Below are 21,054 nucleotides of genomic sequence, written 5' to 3' on the forward strand. Positions count from 1 at the left end.
AGAACCGCTTTTTGCGGTTATGGACGGAACAAGAAAAGGACTGGCCGCTTCTTCGGCTACCATCTCTAGATGGATCAGAGAGACTGTGACTCAAGCCTATTCCATTAAAAGTCAGGTTCTACTCGGGCGCTGAGTGCTTCTTGGGCCTTCTGTCATCAGGCATCAATATCTCAAGTTTCCAAGGTGGCCACTTGGTCGTAGGTGCATACCTTTACAAAATTCTATAAGGTAGATACTTTGGCATCTGCGGATGCTTCTTTTGGCCGCAAAGTTTTGCAGGCTACTGTTTAAGAGGGGCTGTTCCCTCTTGAGGGATGTTTTTCTTTAAACTTTTATTTTTCAGACAGGGCTCCTGTGACCCAGTTAAGGCTCCTGTGTCCTGGTTAAGGGCTCTTATGTTTAGCCTTTGGTTATTTTTCCCACCTCATTTTTCTTTTGGCATTGCTTTTGGACGTCCTAGTAGTTATGAATTATGGAGCGCTGTGGCAGTCGATGAGCGAAAGAGAAAACGGGATTTTTGTACTTACCATAAAATCCATTTCTCTGAGTTCGACGGACACAGCACCCACCCCTCTATGAAGTTCTGATACTTCTATTACTGCTTACTACTAAACTGAATACCTAGAGCAGAGAGGGGGGGTTATATACCAAGCTTAGGGTGTTTTGTTCTGCCTAGTCCTACTCCTGGAGGAGGCAATATAACCCAGTAGTTATGATTTATGGAGCGATGTGTCCATCGATGAACTCAGAGAAATGGATTTTACGGTAGGTACAAAAATCCAATTTTTTTAAATCTTATTGCATTCTATGCATTAAGATAAAAGCCTTCTTTATCGTTCATTGATGGACGCAGTTCTCTGATCCATATCAGTAGGGTTATACTGGACACATGGAGCTGCAGCTCGGCTCGGGTGGGGAAATCCTCAGGAGGGAGGGGCTAGGAGCACAGGAGAGAGACCCGAGAAGAGGAGGATTAGGGCTGCTCTGTGCAAAACCAACTGCACAGAGGAGGTAAGTATGACATGTTTGTAAAGTCTCGTTTAAAAAAAAAAAAATCCCAGTGGTTAAATGCCTCATTTACAAACGAAGTTCACCCCTTTGATCTAAAACAGGGATCTTCAAACTATGGCCCTCCAGATGTTGTGGAACTACACATCCCATGATGCATTGTAAAACTGACATTCACAGACATGACTAGGCATGATGGAAATTGTAGTTCCTGAACAACTGGAGGGCAATAGCTTGAAGACATCTGATCTAAAAGAACCAAATGATACATTGTTTATAGCTATCTGGTGGAGGGGGGGGAGAGTTCTATGCTCGGAGTTGGGCTTGTACACTGGGTCCACCCATAGTCTGCCTTTAATAGGGCTGGACTGACACCTGACTGCGTATATGTCTACACACTTATGGCTGGGCATTCCCAGATGTGGATTTCTGTGTTCGCCAGCAATTGAACACACTGGCACATTAATTACTGCATTGTATCCTGAGTACCTGTAACCTTCAGGGGGACTTGGGCTTTAGAACAAGTGTTCTTTACTAGAAAGGCTGACATAAAGCTATCATAAATGGGTACATCTGTAGCACGTATTGTAATGTGTAGATAATATGTATTATACCATATAGATGTATTATACTGTTCAAGCTTCCAGGCAATGTTTCTCCTGGCTGTCGTCCTACATTATTAGGTGGCATGTAATTTGGTTTCCTGCAGCGTTTGCACCTGAGGGTCATTCACATTGTGAATATGGTGTCCCCATTCTTTCCATTCTCTGTATTTATTCTTTCACTGAATGGCTTTAAAGATTGCTGCATTTTGATGTATAGCCTGACAATAACTTTCACCTGTTGAATGTATTTGAATAGCTTTTTCTGTTCTTGCTTTATTGTGCACTCATCCAAGGGAATGCCATTAAATCTATCATAACAGAAAAAGAAAGTGGACTTCTTATGTAGACAGGGCAGTACAAGACTTTCAGTGGAATGTTTGTACGTACTGAAGATATATGTTGACTGGCCTTGTCTTGTTAAAAAATATATATGGTATAGGAGTTTTTTTTGGCAAGCTGAACACAGCAGAAAAGCTTCAGCATACTAATTGCAAGTTGCTGTTTAGGTATTGTTCTTTACTTGAGTGTTCTCATTTATGCAGCATTATACCTTATTGTAGGTTAACCTATACATTTTTCTTAACCACTTAAGCCCCGGAGGATTTGGCTGCTAAACGACCAGGGGGTATTTTGCGATTCGGCGCTGCGTGACTTTAACGGACAATTGCACGGTCGTGCGACGCTGTACCTAAACGAATTTGGCGTCCTTTTTTTCCCACAAACAGAGCTTTCTTTTAGCGGTATTTGATCACCTGTGCGATTTTTTGATCACGCGCTATAAACAAAAAAAGAGCGTCAATTTTGCAAAAATAGCAATATTTTTCCCTTTTTTTTATATGAAATTCCCCCCCAAAAAAATGTAAAAATCAAAATTTTTTAACATTTTCGGCCAATTTGTTTTATGCTACCTATGTTTGGTAAAAAAAATCGCAAAAAGCGTATTTTGATTGGTTTGCGCAAAAGTTATTGCGTTTACTAAGGGAAAGATTTTTGTTGTTTTTTTTTTAACGCGTAATGGCGGCGATCTGCGATTTTTTTTTTTTTTTTGCGGTACTGCGACATTTCGGCGGACAGATCGGACCCTTGACTGACATTTGTGACACTTTTGGGGTTACCAGTGACATTTCTACAGTAATCAGTGCTATATATATGCACTGTTACTGTAAAAATACACTGGTAGTGAAGGGGTTAACTTTATTTGAGAGGGAGGGGCTGTGTGTGTCCCTAGGGGCGTGATTCTTACTGTGATTGGCTGTGGCTTCAGCTGTATGCAGAGTGATCAACGGATCTACATAGTAGATCCATATGATCAGCTCTCATACAGAGGGGAGAATGACAGGCAGCTTGTTTACACAAGCTGCCTGACTTTCTCCCTCTCCCCCGCCGATCGCAGAGTGGCCGGCGGACATCGGGTCCGCCGGTCACACGCGCGGGGGGGTCCGTGACCACGCGGGAGCGCGCCTCCGGCGGCGCGCGCTCGCTCCCTAGACCCTCACAAGCTAGTGACATAGCCCTACGTCACTTTGCCTGTGAGGGGCTGACCGCCGACGTAGATCGGCGTGCGACGGTCGGCAAGTGGTTAAGCTACTTAACCACTTGCCTACCGGGCACTTTCACCCCCTTCCTGCCCAGGCCAATTTTCAGCTTTCAGCGCTCTCACGCTTTGAATGACAATTGCGCGGTCATGCTACACTATACCCATATGAAATTTTTATCATTTTTTTCACACAAATAGCGCTTTCTTTTGGTGGTATTTAATCATCTCTGGGTTTTTTATTTCTTACAAAAAAAAAGAAAAAAGACAGAAAATTTTGAAAAAAAAAAAAAAAAGGTTTTCTTATTTTCTGCAAGTAAATTTTGAAAATAAATAATTTTTTCTCCTTCACTGATGTGCGCTGATGAGGCGGCACTGATGGGCACTGATAGGCTGCACTGATGTGCGCTGATGAGGCGGCACTGATGGGCACTGATAGGCTGCACTGATGGGAACTGATGAGGTGGCACTTATGGGCACTGATGAAGTGGCACTTATGGGCACTGATGAGGAGGTACTAATATGCCGCACTGATGAGCACTGATAGGCGGCACTGATAGGCGGCACTGATGAGCACTGATAGGCGGCACTGATGAGCACTGATAGGTGGCACTGCTGGGCACTGAGAGGTGGCACTGCTGGGCACTGAGAGGCGGCACTGACGGGCAGCACTGATGGGCACTGAGAAGCGGCACTGCTGGACACTGATGGGTGGCACTGATGGACACTGACGGGTGGCACTGATGAGCACTGATGGGCGGCACTGATGAGCACTGATGGGCAACACCATCAGTGCCCACACTCAGTGCCCATAGTGCTGCTAGTCAGTGCCCATCAGTGCCTATATGAGCAGGCGCTGATGGGCACTGACTGGCAGCACTATGGGCACTGATGGGGGGCACTGATGGCGGGCACTGATGGTGGGCACTTGTATTATTTTATTTACCTCTTTTGTAATCAGGGCACTGGTGATCAGTGCCCTGATTACATTTTTCTTTGTCCCCTAAGCGCTGATCGGCTCTGCTCCTTCCTCACACGCAGTCTCTGTGTGAGGAAGGAGAGCTGGCGATGAGAGATGATCTCATATGTTTACATATGAGATCTTCTCTCGTTGCATGGTCCGATCACGTGGTAAATGGCCGCTGTGATTGGCCATTTACCACGATCTGTGATTGGCTGTGTCCAAGGGACACGGTCGACACAGATTTTCTCCGATGCGCACTCGCGGGAGCGCGCGGGGAGCCTGTCACTGGGAGGCCGTTTAAAGACGGCCTTCCGGAAATTAGAGCCCGCGCTGTAGCCGTCTTTCGGCTATATCGCGGGCCGGAAGTAGTTAAAGTGTAAGTGCAAGCGAAAGAAGTAAGTGGAGTATAAAGTATCTCAAAGTATAATTCCAACAAGGTAAAATAAATGTGCATTTATCATTTTTTTTAATAGGAGTTTGCAAAGCATTGCACCAGTGATCAGCAGATTGCATGTACAATGCAGGACTCCTGCAGACTGTAAGCTGTCTGCTCGTACCTTATATGGGCAAGCAGAAACACATTGACAGGAAGCATCAAGGAACTACCTAGAGCATTCAACAGCACCCCTGTAGTTTATTGAAAGCTACAAGCTGACAGCTGCAAAGGATGTCGGTACTTGTAGTACTCATATTCACAGAACTCTGTAAATAAATTACTTGGCCAGGTGGGTGGAGACCCGCACAGCCGCATTTTTTTTTTTTTAATCGTGACATCAAGTTTCCCATCACAACAGGGAATCGGAGGCTACAACAGTAACATTTTACACGCTCAATATGGGTGTACAAAAGATAAACTTATCCTTTAAAAACACCAATGCTGACTAACCTGTTTAAGAAAGATGTATATGCTTGCCTATTTTCAGCCTGCTCCAGTCCAGTCACTTGGTCCCCTGTGTCAGTCTGCAGTTCCCAAAAGGTATTCAATAATAAACTGTGCCGCGCAACATAAAGTGCCAATCTCTATAATTGCAGTCTTACCAATAGAAAAAAATAAGAATCACCCCTTTTTATACCATAGCATGAATTTCATCTCTTGGGCAAAAAGTATATATATTGGTACCTTGAATGTGCAAATATATATTCAATAAAGTGCATGCATACCAAAATAGATAAATATATGAAAAAAGTAAAAAAAAATTAAGTGTATTTCTCTTTCATTCATTGATGGACACAGCTCCTGATCTTCTTAACAATTGGGTTATATTGCCCCATATAGGAGTAGGACACCAGGCAGAAAAAAAGTCTGGCTACGCCTATGGGCAGTCCCAGGGGGTATACTTCCTCTCTCTGCTATAGGTACTTTTGCCTAATCAGGAGCAAGGACCTGGTTCCTTGCTGGGAGCTCTGGTCCTGGAAAAATTTTATTTCTCTGTCGCTCATTGACAGACGTAGTCCTCTTTGATTCACATCAATTGGGTTATGTTGCCTCCGCAGGAGTAGGACTAGGCAGAAAAGAAAAAACTTTCTGGCTCCACCCTAGGGGCAGTCCCAGAGGGTATATCCTCCCTCTGTCTGCTACAGGGAATCAGTTTTTTTCTGTCTAGTCAGGGGTAAGGACCTACGTTCCTTGCTGGGATCTCTGGTCCTGGCAAGATTTTTTTTAGAAAAAATATTTTTTTAGGTAGTTTCTCCATTTTTTTTCCTGTGAGATCTTCAAGCAAATTACGCCGGATCTGGGCGACGGGCTGGATGTTGAGATCCAGTGGTCACCCCAGCCGGCCTACGAGCGCGCGCAGACCATTGCATCGCGCTTGGTCGGCCGCGACACATTCAAGTAAGTATGCGGGGCCGGGCGACGGGCTGGATGTTGAGATCCAGTGGTCACCCCGGTTCAGCCTACGAGCGCGTGCAGACCAGAGCTCCGCGCTGGGTCGGCCGCGACAGAGTCCCATTGGAGGGACTGACCTTGCGAGTTAAAAGGTCTCGCTTGGACGCCAGGAACCAGAGAGTCAAGGCGTCCGGAGTGGTCAACAACCCCCCACCCCGGTGGAGAGGGTATTGTGAAGAGAGGGTGCCTGTCGGTTCGGTATGGTGAGTAAATGTTTCCTTTTCCTCGTCATGAGGCATTTTGGAATATTGGCCCCTCCATACATGGTCAGTATCTTTCTGACACTAAAAGTCCCCCTTGTAAATACAGAGTGGACTTGGTTTGGGAGCTAACACTCTACCCAGCAGACTGCAGTATTACAGCAGACATAGGAGGTATAATCCTACCTTGGTTGTAGTGGACCTCCTGCAGGTCGATAAACCGCCATTAGCGTGGTATGCAGGTGGATGTGCTGGGAAAACGCTACTTCGGCAATCCGCCGCCATTTTGCTGTAGACCAGGTACACGAGCGTCCGCAGGTCACGCCGGCCGCCATTTTTTTGGAGTCTATTGTCTCCCGTATGGGGGCAGCCATGTTTGAAGAGCCCAGCTAACCTCGAGGAGAGCTGGGAACGCCGTAAGGCGTACACAGGGGGCGGAGCCACTTCCTTCTACCCGGGAAAACGAGCACAGTTCTTCCCAGTCTGTAAAGACAAACGCTGACTGCAGTTGTTAGGAAACTTCTCTGCATCGGGTGGTGAGCCTTGGGGGTCCCTCTCTCTCTCTGTGGGGGTCAAGAAGCAGGTACACTGAGGGGCGCTATTGCGCTAGGGGGATACAGATAAAAAAAAAAAAAAAAAAGTTTTTTTTCTGGCAAAGTGTCCTGGGTTAACATGGACCCTGCCACTCATGTATCTCCAGCTGATCCCCTCGAGGGGTCTGCAGGATCCTCCAGCACCCCGCTTACGATTGAATCATTGTCAGCTATTATGGAGACTTTTGTGTCCCGGGTGGAAGTGGCTTGTCAGGGACAGGGCGCAAGAAAGCGACCCCCGCCTACCCCCATTTTATCTGAAACTTCGGATTCAGAATCTGAGCCTATTTCTGCAGTTGCAGGTACCTCATCTGGGATTGGTGTCTCGGGTACTGTCTCTTCAGACAGTGAGGAGGATGTTTCGGCATCAGCCATAGCCCGAGAGGAAGCGTTGGTAAACGCACTCATTGTATCTGTTCAAGAAACCTTAAGATTACAGGGTACTCCGTCGGAAGTAGCTGAGACTGAAATTCCCTTTGGGACTAAAAAACGCATCAAAGTGGCGAAGGTTTTTCCATTGCCCGAATGTTTTGGCAATCCGATCAAAGAAGAATGGAGTCTGCCAAAACGCACTTCTGCTATTTCCAAACGCATTAACAGGCGTTATCCGTTTGAGGAAACCCTCATTAAGAAATGGACAGAACCACCTGTGGTGGATTCACCAATTTCTAGATTAAATAAAGCCACGGTTATTCCATTAGAAGACGCTCCGTCTTTTAAGGATCCGGTGGATCGCAAGATAGAAGCTATGTCTTGCACCATGTTTTCCTTAATTGGATCAGCTTTCAGACCAATAATTGCTATTGGGCTGGTTTCGCAGACTGTAACTGAATGGACCAAATGGTTACGCCGGGACTTAGAAGAGGTCCCTCAGGCGGTATCAAATTTGTTGGAACAGATGATACAGGGGTTACAGTTTGTGTGTGATGCGGCGTTAGACGCCACTCCATTATTGGCGCGAGCATCAGTTTCAGCAGTGGTTCTCAGGCGTACACTGTGGCTAAAAGGTTGGTTAGCCGACCAAGGTTCCAAAAAAGCATTGGCTAATCTCCCCTTTTTAGGAGAGCGTTTATTTGGAGCCAACTTAGATGAGATCTCACGGGAGGAAAGAGCACCTTTTTTACCGCAAAGTGCTAAGGGTAAAGGACCTCGTCAAAGACGGGGGCCTTCTTTCTCCGCTCATAAAAGATTTTTTCGTCCCGCGGGTGAAAAAATTAAGTCCTCCAAAGCTCCTTCAGGAGGCTTCAGGGGACGTTGGTCGGGCAAGCAAAAGCCCGCCCCTTCCAGACCTGAAGATAAGTCTACTAAACCCTGAAGGTGCGCCCCCACCCATAACTGGGGTGGGGGGACGTCTTCGCCGGTTCCCGGATCCATGGCTCTCCAGAATCCCGGACAAGTGGGTTTGCGAAGTCATAAGGTCAGGGTACAAGATCGAGTTTCGATCTCTCCCACCGGCGCGATTCTTCCCTTCCAATATCCGACTATCCCCGGATCGTTTAGAAGATCTGCGGAGAGCAGTCACGGATTTACTACAACAAGGAGTGGTAGTCCACGTTCCTTGGACAGAACGTTTTCAGGGGTTTTATTCAAACCTATTTACAATACCCAGGAAAGAGGGCAAAGTGCGTCCAATTCTGGACTTAAGGGCACTGAATTCCTTTGTCAACATAAGAAAATTCAAAATGGAATCCATTCGCACAGTAGCGGCCTCCCTGCATTCAGGGGATGTCCTAGCGTCCATAGACATCAAGGACGCCTATCTTCACATTCCCATTTACGCAGGACATCAGCGGTTTCTACGTTTTTCCGTAGAAGAGAACCACTATCAGTTTGCGGCGTTACCTTTCGGTCTCGCCACGGCTCCTCGGGTCTTCACGAAGGTGTTGGCCCCAATGTTGGCACTACTGCGCCAAAGAGGCATATCAATTCTAGGTTACCTAGACGATCTTCTGCTTCATGCAGAGTCTCCACAGACCCTGCTACAAAACCTAGAGATTACTATGATTTCTTTACAGGAATTCGGGTGGCTGGTGAACCAGCAAAAGTCATTTCTGGTTCCCACCCGGAGGCTCGAATATCTGGGTCTAATTCTAGACACATTCAGGACAAGAGTTTTCCTTCCGGTAGGGAAACTCCGGAAGATTCAATCAGCAGTCCAGTTGTTACTATCCAACAGCTGGTCTTCTCTTCGAACTTGCATGAGGGTTCTGGGGTTGATGGTGGCTTCCTTCGAAGCAGTCCCATTTGCCCAGTCCCATACCCGAATTCTTCAGCAAGAGATTCTTCTCAGATGGAATCGGAATCCCTGGACTATCGGATCCGATTGAGCAAACAGACCAGAGAGTCTCTGGTCTGGTGGCTTCGGTCTCCGATGCTCAGCCAGGGAAAGTCATTTCTGCCAATATATTGGACGATAGTGACCACGGATGCCAGTCTATCCGGATGGGGAGGAATTCTCGGTCAGTTATCCGTTCAGGGACTTTGGTCCCCGGAAGAATCCAGGTTACCGATAAATGTATTGGAACTGAGAGCGATCAGACTTTGTCTGATTCACTGGACCGAGCAGCTCCAGGGCAGCCCGGTTCGGATCCAGTCGGACAACGCCACGGCTGTGGCTTATGTCAATCACCAGGGGGGCACCAAGAGTGTCCGGGCGGCCAAGGAAGTGGCTTGCATTCTTCGCTGGGCGGAACGGTTTGTTCCAGCTATCTCTGCAGTATTCATTCCGGGGGTGGAGAATTGGCAGGCAGATTATCTCAGCTGTCAGACTCTGGATCAGGGGGAATGGTCCCTCCATCCAGAAGTTTTCCACCAGTTGTGCCTACGTTGGGGCACCCCGGATGTGGATCTGTTGGCATCTTGATTCAACAGAAAAGTACAGAGATTTGTGGCTCGCTCCCGCGATCCTCTAGCAGAGACCGCAGACGCACTGGTAGCCCCGTGGGGGCAGTACCAGCTAATGTATGCCTTCCCTCCTCTCGGGTTACTGCCAAGACTTCTTCGCAGGATAGAGGAGGAAGGAATTCCAGTAATCCTGGTAGCTCCGGACTGGCCTCGCCGAGCTTGGTACGCCGACTTGGTCAGACTGGTGGCGGACGTCCCGTGGCGACTTCCTCTCAGGGAGGACCTACTGTCTCAGGGACCGATCTTCCATCCTGCTTTACGATCGTTGGCTTTAACGGCCTGGCTATTGAGACCCAGGTGCTGAAGGACAAGGGATTGTCAGCTTCAGTTATTCCTACTCTAGTTAAAGCAAGGAAAGCGACTTCCAGAAAGATTTATCATCGCACATGGAAGTCCTACATTGCATGGTGTGAACCTCTGGGGTTCCACCCACGTTCTTATTCGGTTAGTCGAATATTAGCTTTTCTGCAACAAGGGGTTGAGCAGAAACTGGCCTTGAGCACTATCAAGGGTCAGGTCTCAGCATTAGCCATCTTCTTTCAGAAACCTTTGGCTACTCATTCCTTGGTGCGGAATTTCATCCAGGGGGTGCGACATCTGGCTCCGCCAGTGCGCGCGCCGTTACCACCCTGGGATCTTAATTTAGTATTGTCGGTTCTTCAGAAACCTCCCTTTGAAGATATTAGGGAGATTCCTTTACCTACGTTGTCCCAGAAGGTGGCCTTCTTGGTGGCTATGACTTCTGCACGCAGGGTGTCAGAACTGGCTGCATTATCTTGTCGTTCCCCATATCTGGTGGTTCATAGAGATAAGGTGGTTCTTCGTCCGAATCCATCCTTTCTACCAAAAGTGGTTTCAGAATTTCATCTGAATGAAGAAATTGTATTACCTTCCCTGTGTCCTAAGCCCAGTCATCCTCAGGAGTTTGCTTTACACTCCTTGGATGTGGTCCGGGCGATCAGGGTATACTTGAAAATGACAGACTCGTTTCGCAAGACGGATTCACTTTTTGTGGTCCCGGATGGACCCAAAAAGGGGTTGCCTGCATCTGCCGCGACTATTTCCAAATGGATCAGACAGACGGTGGTACAGGCTTATTCTATTAAGGGTCGAGAGCCCCCGTTCCCTGTTAAGGCGCACTCCACTCGGGCACTTAGTGCGTCATGGGCCTTTCGCCATCAGGCGTCAGTGGTCCAGGTGTGCAAGGCGGCTACCTGGTCGTCGGTGCATACCTTTACAAAACATTATAAAGTTGATGTAATGGCATCGTCTGATGCCTCGTTTGGCCACAAGGTTTTGCAGGCCGCAATTTGAGGAGACCAGTGGTCTACCTCGAGGGTTTTTTTCCGTTGGAATTTTTTTATTTGAGTCTCATTCTTTGTTTATAATGAGCCTTTAAAACTTCTAGTTGGCACCGGTTGGGCCTTCTAGATTGGATTTGATTTCTGTCAATCCCACCCCTCATTTGTGGCACTGCTTCTGGTTGTCCCAATTGATGTGAATCAAAGAGGACTACGTCTGTCAATGAGCGACAGAGAAAATCGGATTTTTGTAAGATCTTACCGTAAAATCCTTTTCTCTTAGCTCATTGACAGACGTAGTACTTGCCCCTCTATCATTGAGTTGGGTTGGGTTAAATTCTCTGTTACTGCTTTATAACAGAACTGATTCCCTGTAGCAGAGAGAGGGAGGATATACCCTCTGGGACTGCCCCTAGGGTGGAGCCAGAACGTTTTTTCTTTTCTGCCTAGTCCTACTCCTGCGGAGGCAACATAACCCAATTGATGTGAATCAAAGAGGACTACGTCTGTCAGTGAGCTAAGAGAAAAGGATTTTACGGTAAGATCTTACAAAAATCCGATTTTTTAGATAGATTCTTTTTCCCCTGTTATTTTTTTTCCTCAGCGATCTATAATCAACGACCAGACTGGGCGACGGGCTGGATAATCTACATCCAGTGGCCACCCTAGTCTGGCCAGCGAGCGTGCGCAGACCTCAGCTCCGTACTAGGTCGGCTAGACGGAGGCTGGCCTGGGAGTTAAACACCTTGCGAGGTCGCATATGACTGGGTCTCGGCCCAAGTCTCAGCGGTACTCCTGGCCGACAGCACTTAGATGGAGAGGAGGTTCTGTCTGGAGCTGTGCCCGCCTGGTTCCTAGTATGGTAAGTAACTGTCCCCCCTCTCCCCATGGAGGGTTTTTTGGGTGGACGTGGGCCCCTCCATGGGACGGTCGGACCCCCGGGTTCCCCTCCTTTCCGCAAAGCACCCCGCTCATCCGTCTGGTGGTCCTCGTGGGCCATCTCGCCCCCCTTCTTTACTATGCTGGGGCTGAGGGGTGGTTTCGTCCTCCTCCTGGGGTGGGGGCAGGGTGCTATACTGGCGATGGGGGTGGGCCTCCGGGGACCGAGCAATCAGATGTGGGGGGGCTGTGGCTGGTAGGGGCTCCTGCCAGGGCCCCCCTTACCAGCCTGTGCAGTTTTCTGACTCTTTCTGGGAGCTAGGTGGGGCTGCCATTTTCTTGTAGCCTGTGTGCTCTATGCACGGTGGCCATGTTTGTATAGTCCGGCGGCCATTTTGCAGGGGTTTGCCTTTGAAAATAGTGGCGGCCATGACAGTGGAGCCCTCTGGGCTGCAATTTCGGCGGTGGGAGCCCTTTTTCATCCCCTGGTGTTGACTCCTGGATCTTTTCACTTCCTGATCCCCTCACGTGGAGTGCAGATTATCCTGGTGGCTGCAGATACCTGTTTCTGCTCGGTGGATAGTCTGATGGGGTCCTCTCCCTCTCTGCTGATTGATGCTTGGTTGCTGGTGACCAGGTGGTGCTGCCGGAGTGGTGGGGGTGTCCCTTAGCAGTGTTTGTACACCTTTTTTTGTGGGGTCCCCTTATTGACTCTTGGAATCCTTGGAGCACATTTCCCCACCTGATTCCCTCTCAGAGGCTGCGGGGCCCTCCGGATCCCAACCATCCATTGATGCACTGACGGCGGTCCTTGAGTTCTTTGTGTCCCGGGTGGAGGTGGCTTTTGGGCAGGAGTGGAGGAGGAATCCTCACTATCTGAGAGCTCAGGGCGCATGGTGCAGACCCAGCAGAGTGACCCACGTCCGCAGCGGCAGAATTAGATTCAGGGTCTGGTGATTGGTAGAGTTGCTTGTTTCTGTAGTACTGTAGTCAAACATGCTTTTCCCTTTAATCATGGGATTACTGTGTTATTCTATATGCCTCCTTCATGGTCAGTGAGGGTATTAGAATGTTAATCCATTGCCATCCTGGGTCACCTTAACATATCCTCGTGTATGAGACCCAAAAGAGAATGATACTAATAGTGCTCACTGCATATTTAGCTTTATTTTTGGTAAATATAAAAAAGCCACACACATAAATATACATAAAAAGTGCCTGTGCATGGATTAAGAATGCAGCCTCTGTGTACCTCCAACAAAATGGTGGTACGCTAACTTCCGGTTGTGGCATGACCTCACAAATCCTCCTACCTACGCGTTACGTCAGGGTCACAAAGCTGAGTTTTTTCCTGCAGAGGTTGCCATTACCCAATAGTGAAGGCTGATTGGACTGGGCTGCGACTGTCAGAGGATTCGGAGAAAAGAGTTTTACGGTAAGTTCTTACAAAAACTCTATTTTTTTACCGTTTACCTTTCTATCATTTATTTTTTACAAGGACTTATCCGAAACATCCTGGTGTATATGCACATCCTGGTGTATATGCACATCACCTTTATGTACACATGCTATGGCTATAGTCCTAACAAATGAATACCCCTATTGCGTTGAGTGGGGGTACCGCAGCTTAATGCAATCATTCAATTGAATGGGGCTGCACCGCAACCTCAAGCCAAATGCTAGGCTCATGGTTGCTGCACACTTTTCAGATTCAAGAACCCCCTTTTGGCAGTAAAAAAAGGCACTGGGGAGTCGGCAACATTCACAAACCATAGATCGCTTTTCAGAGTCTCAATAAAGTAAAACTTGAATACTTAATAAAAAGGAGAAAATGTAAATTTTCTGTAACAAATAAATAATAATTCAAATGCTGCATTGCTTTATAATCCATTTTTTTTTGTAAATTGCTTTTTGTTTTTAAATATTTTGTAGACAGCAGTGATTGAGTGACAGTGACTGAGGTCTAGATAAAGCATTTTGTGTTTCTTTTGGAACGGTGAATTACTAACGGAAATCAAACTGAACAAAATACGCAGAATTAAAATGTGAAAGTCAATCTCCTGTGCTGTCGTTGAAATGCCTCCTCCTTTATGTTAATATTTGGAGTTTACGGTTACGGGATGAGAGATGGCGCTCTGAAGGAATCTGCAAGGTTATTGCATTCAGGCAAATAATCCTAAGTGATACGCCATTCATTTTATTTGAACACTAAAAAGCTGCGCTATTGATAAAACTGAACTCCTAATAGACTGTGCTAGTCATAAAAACACTCGGGATTAGTGAGGTGATATCAAATAGTGGAAAGACTACGTAAAAAGAATTTTATAAGGTTACTTTGCCTAAAATGCTGTGATTTTTTTTTTTTTTGGAAGGGAGCTTTAAACCATCAATCTTAAGTTTACAAATAAATAGTCAGAATAAAGTCCAGTGACCTTTGCTCTGTTAAGGATAACTTAATTTTTTAGTTCAGTTTTCCTTTAACTACCTCCTTCCCAAGCCTATACAAAACACTTTCATGAATAAAAAAACAAAACAAAACTGTGAAGCTAGCCTAATTTTTTTGTATAATGTGAAAGATGTTAAAAACTACGTGCTTAAAATTCTCCATAGGCGATGCTTTAAATGCCTTTACAGGCTACTAGTTTAGAGTTGCACTGGAGGTCTGGTGCTAGAACAAGTACTCTTGCTCTGACGCTCATGACAATACCTCATGTGTAGTGCAATCACCATTTACATATGCGTGAAGGAGTAACGTATGTGTTCGCCTTTGCGATTAAGCACGGTGGGTGTGCTTTACATTTTTTTTTTTTTTTTTTAATACAAAAATGTTGTATTTATTTTATTTTTATCTATTCACTTTATTGCTATCAAAAGAGATAAACAACATCCCTTGTGACAGCATGGGCAGTGACAGGTCCTCTTTATAGAGAGATTTTGGGTCTATTAGACCCCAAATCTCTCCTCTGGCCCCTCATGCAGCCAATCAGACCTAGTAAACAAAGAGGCGGAACCGGAATTGATGAATACTCGTTGCTTCAGGGTTACAGAGAGAGGGAAACGACTTCAGTTCCTCTCTCTCTCTGTACAGGGCAGCCATTGCCGCCTGCTGAATCGCTCCTGGCCTCCGTGATGGGACCGGAGAGCCCGGAAGAGGTGGCAGCGGGAGGGGGGTTGGACCCCCTTCCACCACCCGCAGAAGTGATCGAGTGGCTAATTAGCCACACAGATCACTTCTGCCTTGTACAGAATCACCGGCTGCAAAGAATGATCCTGGGATAATGCCTGTAGGTGTAGGCATCATCCCGGTATTACCATTTAGACCCAAGGACGTACGGGTACGTCAATTTATGGGAAGTGGTTAACCGCCTGCAACCCTCCTAAACAACACACACACACTTAGGCTCCGTTTCCACAATTGCGACTTGACACATGTCAAGTTGTACAGCAAGTCAAAAGACATTCATTTCAATTTGGCCCGTTCTAACTGCTGCGACTTGAAAAATAGTTTGTGCACTACTTTTGGGCCGACTTCAGTGCGACTTCCTTCTATAATGAGGGACAAGTCGCACTGAAAGCCGCAAAAAAGTTCACTACAAAGTCGCGCTAGAAGTAGCACGACTTGTTAGCCGCAATAGTGGAAACGGAGTCTTATGCTCGCCTTTCCTCATATTTGTCAGTGTTTAAACAGCGTTTAGTGGAACTGTATTCTATGTTATGCTGTGCAACATGTTAAAAACTACATAGCTGCCATGGCAAAATGTCCCAGCCAGGGTACCTTTTCCTCTGCACATGAACAGGAAGTCTCGACTCACTCCCATGGAAAGGGCAGTTTATTATATATCCAAACAGTGGATAAAACTTTTTATAGAAATAGAGATTGTTTTGTGCAGTATAAGATCGCCAGCACAGAATTTGTAACCGTGGCTGAGCACTTTTAATTATGCTGGAAAGAGAACAGGCGAGTATTGGAATTTGGGGGTGCTACCGGGGGGGGGGGGGGGAGTTAAAGTGGTTGTAAACACTCTCTCAGAGCTATTGGGTTTTGGAGGTGGGGGAAGCTGTCCCAGCCAGAACACAGTGATTATTGTCGGCGGCTATAGCCACTGGTAAGAATCATATAAAAATTAGATGGACTGGTTGTCAGCGGGTATCATTCTCAACTTCAGCAGGTGGGGGGCAGGGAACCGACATCACACATAGCGCAACATTGAGCACAGAGCTGAGTCTACTCTGAGACCTGAGTGGTGGGAAAGGACACCCCTTTCCCTGTACAGTTTAGTCACAGGGAAACATTGACAACGGAGGCTGTCAATTCCCTTCTGTGTGCTGTGTGGTGTGGGGTGGGATGCATCTCTTGAGATTCTGTGGTGTCGATACAACCTGTCTGAAATATTTAAAACTGACAGCAGAGGAGAGGAGAATAGAAATCATACTCTGTGCTTTGGATTGGGGCTAGTATACGCTAGAGCTGCACGATTCTTGATAAAATGAGAATCACAATTTTTTTGCCTAGAATAAAGATCACTATTCTCTCACGATTCTCGGCGTAACATCTTTTACATTCTTAAATTCATTAAAGTGTATTTTTTCCCAAAAATTTGCATTTTAAAGACCGCTGCGCAAATACAGTGTGACAAAAAATATTGCAGCTTTTGCCATTTTATTCTCTAGGGTCTCTACTAAATATAAATATATATATATATATACAGTATCTCACAAAAGTGAGTACACCCCTCACATTTTTTTGTAATTATTTTATTATATCTTTCCATGTGGTAACACTGAAGAATCTACACTTTGCTGCAATGTAAAATAGTGAGTGTACAGCTTGTATAACAGTGTAAATTTGCTGTCCCCTTAAAATAACTCAACACACAGCCAAAATTGTCTAAACAGTTGGCAACAAAAGTGAGTATACCCCAAATTGGGCCCAATTAGCCATATTCCCTCCCCATTGTCATGTGACTCATTAGTGTTACAAGGTCCCAGGTGTGAATGGGGAGCAAGTGTGTTAAATTTAGTGTTATCTCTCTCACTCTCTCATACTGGTCACTGGAAGTTCAACATGGCAAAGAGCTCTCTGAGGATCTGAAAAAAATTGTTGCTCTAAATAAAGATGTCCTAGGCTATAAGATTGCCAAGAACCTGAAACTGAGCTGCAGCACAGTGGCCAAGACCATACAGCAGTTTAACAGGACGGGTTCCACTCAGAACAGGCCTCGACCAAAGGACTTGAGTGCATGCGCTCAGCATCATATCTAGAGATTGTCTTTGGGAAATAGACGTATGAGTGCTGCCAGCACAAATCCCATGTGCAAGGTCACCATCATGACTAGAAATGGCATCCTGGTGCCTTGGCTACACTTCAGCAGAGGTCATGTCTGGATTTGGTCTCCCCATATGGCTTTGCATGGACTAGAAGGTCAGGTTGGTCAGTAATTGAGGCCATGGCTTTGTGGCCTGCTGGAGCGGGATACTGTGCTCACTATCTTGACTGTGAGTATTGGCCTTATAAGGCTTACATTTGCAGGGGAACTGGTGCCCTCCTCTGGTGGGCAGGGCTACACCAAGCACTGCCTGCCCACCTCTGACATCTCCTTCCCAGTTTGACAGCTGGGTTGCAGTTGAAGGTGTTGCGGGCTTGATCTGGCACCTATTCCTTACAGCCAGTGAGTGGAAGGGGAGTGTGGGACAGCTGGCTGGAATGGCTTCAGTTGCTTTTGCACACCTCTCCCTCACAAACAGGGAAACACAGTTTTGTCTTCAGTCTTCAGTTTTCAGTTTTTGAATTCTCTTCTGTTTCTCCCTCTCCTGCCACAGCCACACAGCCTAAGATGGCATGAGACTTCCCCAGTCACTGGATCTCCTATCATCCCCTCTTTGCACTGTCCTTCCCTAGTAAGCCACTGCCCATTACATGCATATGATGCTGGCCAGGTGATTGACAGGTGTATTGCTGACTTTCTGCCCTGGGCTCGTGTCCTAGTGGGGATGGTCCACATGCATTCTGCTGCTTTGTGTAAAGTCCCCTCGCGCGCCCGCCCCACTATGATCCTGGGCTCTGCTTGCATGTCTGCAGGCCCGGGACTGACACAGTGGGTGCCACTGGGTAGAGGGGGAGGGAGGAGAGCCGACACATATCTGATCTTCTGGCCACCTTGAAAAAAGTATAGTCCGCGCTATGGAAAAAGGGGGTAATAGGCTGTGGCCTTCCTCGAATATAGCTCAAAGGCTATACAGATAAAATGGAAGAAAGAAAAAGAGGAAAATGGCGCTGCCTAGGGGCTCAAGCACCCCTCAGCTTGAGCCCCTAGGCAGCGCCATTTTCCTCTTTTTCTTTTTTCCTTCTCTCCATTTTGTTCCTGACCTGGAATCGATCTGTATGACATCACTTATGAAGACCTGTTGACCGTTTCCCCAGCCATTATGGCCGGAAAAAAATGTAATGCAGTGCTATCTTCAGTGCAGCACAGGGGAGACATGCAGATACACATGTACAAACGTAAACGCACACGTTAGGGTGCAAGCCCTTATATATATATACAGTGCCTTGCGAAAGTATTCGGCCCCCTTGAACTTTGCGACCTTTTGCCACATTTCAGGCTTCAAACATAAAGATATAAAGCTGTAATTTTTTGTGAAGAATCAACAACAAGTGGGACACAATCATGAAGTGGAACTGAATTTATTGGATATTTCAAACTTTTTTTAGCAAATAAAAAACTGAAAAATTGGACGTGCAAAATGATTCAGCCCCCTTAAAGAGGTTGTAAACTCGTTCAAAATTTTTTTTTTTTTTTACAACCTGCAAGAGAAAGACATAATGAGCTAGTATGCATCGCATACTAGCTCATTATGAAATACTTACCTTAGAACGAGCCCCCGCCGTGCCGCTCTCTTACCTGTATGACGAGCGACATGTTCAGTCGCCCGTCTTCCGGGATCGGGGCATCCGGCCATCTGATTGGCCGGAGTCGCGGTGACGTCACTCCCGCGCACGTGCGCGGGAGCCGACGGTCACGGCACGGGGCTCCGAAGGAACGGCACGATCAGCCGTTCCTTCAGAGCGCATGCGCCAGTGACGTCACTGGCTGCATTAAAGGTAAATATCTCCTAAACCGTACATGTTTAGGAGATATTTACAGTACCTATAGGTAAGCCTTATCATAGGCTTACCTATAGGTACAACTTCCTGAGGAGGGTTTACTTCCTCTTTAAATTAATACTTTGTAGCGCCACCTTTTGCTGTGATTACAGCTGTAAGTCGCTTGGGGTATGTCTCTTTCAGTTTTGCACATCGAGAGACTGAAATTTTTCCCTTTCCTCCTTGCAAAACCGCTCGAGCTCAGTGAGGTTGGATGGAGAGCGTTTGTGAACAGCAGTTTTCAGTTCTTTCCACAGATTCTCGATTGGATTCAGGTCTGTACTTTGACTTGGCCATTCTAACACCTGTATATGTTTATTTGTGAACCATTCCATTGTAGATTTTGCTTTATGTTTTGGATCATTGTCTTGTTGGAAGACAAATCTCCGTCCCAGTCTCAGGTCTTTTGCAGACTCCATTAGGTTTTCTTCCAGAATGGTCCTGTATTTGGCTCCATCCACCTTTCCATCAATTTTAACCATCTTCCCTGTCCCTGTTGAAGAAAATCAGGCCCAAACCATGATGCTGCCACCACCATGTTTGACAGTGGGGATGGTGTGTTCAGGGTGATGAGCTGTGTTGCTTTTACGCCAAACATAACATTTTGCATTGTTGCCAAATAGTTCGATTTTGGTTTCATCTGACCAGAGCACCTTCTTCCACATATTTGGGTGTGTCTCCCAGGTGGCTTGTGGCAAACTTTAAACAATGCTTTTTATGGATATCTTTTAAGAAATGGCTTTCTTCTTGCCACTCTACTCAGTGTGCCCAGTGTGTGATTCTGATTCAATGTGGAGGAACATTGGAGGCTGGAAGAAACCTGACCAGGAACACACAGGCTTTTAGTACTGTCTCAGGGGTTGGCACAATAGTGGTGGTGCATTATGGGACAGGGTATAAAAAGCCACGGGCACATGAGGTAGAGGTCTTTGGGCAGGAAGCCAGGTTCCAGAAGAAGGGTGGCGGCTGCCTCCTCTTCTTCAACAGTTGGTGGTGGTCGGCCTGGTGTACCAGGGGTATGAGACTGAACCCAGAGGTCCAGGAGAAGCTGACTACAGGAGTTGGGGCACAGCAGAATCTGGAAAAACAGTGTCCATGAGTACAGAGGTACTTGCCCAGGGGTCTGCCCAGGAAGGGGACCACTTCAGAGTGTAGAGTCAGCGGATGGGTGTCAGCTAGCCCAGAGAGAAAGGGGGTACTGGGGGAGTGCCCTGAAGAGAAATGTAATGGAAACACTTACCTTATCTTCATTCAAGTGGCAGGATGAAGCATTCTCAAGTTTAGAGTCCTCAGCATTGTGAATAGTTAGCAGTTGGAGTATACCACTCATCCCTTCTACCATCCCAATTACAATAAGACCACATCCTCTGGACTGATCTTTGACTGAGCCAAGAACTTAAAGTACTAAGGCTTCTGCTTGCAGTTGCTACTGGTAACCCAGGGGAATCCTTAAAGTGTAATCTTCAGAAGCCCTCTAGGGGCCAGTGCTACATTACAAAGATCAAATCATCTCAAACTGGTTTCTTGAAAATGACAATGAGGTCACTGTACTCCAATGTAAATACAAAAAATGTGCTGCGCCAGACGTGCACCAATAAACATAAATGATGTTAATGTAATCAATATCTGAAGTCCATACAAGCTGTGATTGTGCTCAAAATCCAATAAATGTGCATTAGTGTCCAAGTGTCCAAATCAGAAATGCAATCTGGTGAAAAGTGCACACCAATCTGTGAAATCCCTCCACCTGCTAGATTGGCCTCTCACCTCCAAACAGGACCCAGACGGGCCAGCAAAAGCATGTACTGAGGATATCAGACTCCTGGAAAGACACTCCAGCCTCTCACCTCCGGAGGTCTCAAGACACGGGACATGCGATGCAAAATATAAAAGGGAAAATATAGTGCTCTCCGTTTCAACAATCAGGCTTTATTGAGGAAAATAGAAGTTTACTCACATGTACAGGGCACTTCACCGTGCCTGCTGTTATGGCAAAAGTAATAGCGTGTGTCACTCGAGAGATGTTCGGCGTCG

General features: G+C 46.6%; 1 protein-coding gene across 1 annotated transcript in view; it reads left to right on the plus strand.

Annotated features, from left to right (window-relative positions):
* The window catches only part of B3GLCT (beta 3-glucosyltransferase), a 1,154,157-nt gene that overhangs the window by 101,192 nt on the left and 1,031,911 nt on the right, over nucleotides 1-21,054 (plus strand). The gene's annotated exons all lie outside the window — the stretch shown is intronic.

This window comes from Pelophylax lessonae (genome assembly GCF_965119305.1).
Source record: "Pelophylax lessonae genome assembly, chromosome: 2".
Lineage (NCBI taxonomy): Eukaryota > Metazoa > Chordata > Amphibia > Anura > Ranidae > Pelophylax > Pelophylax lessonae.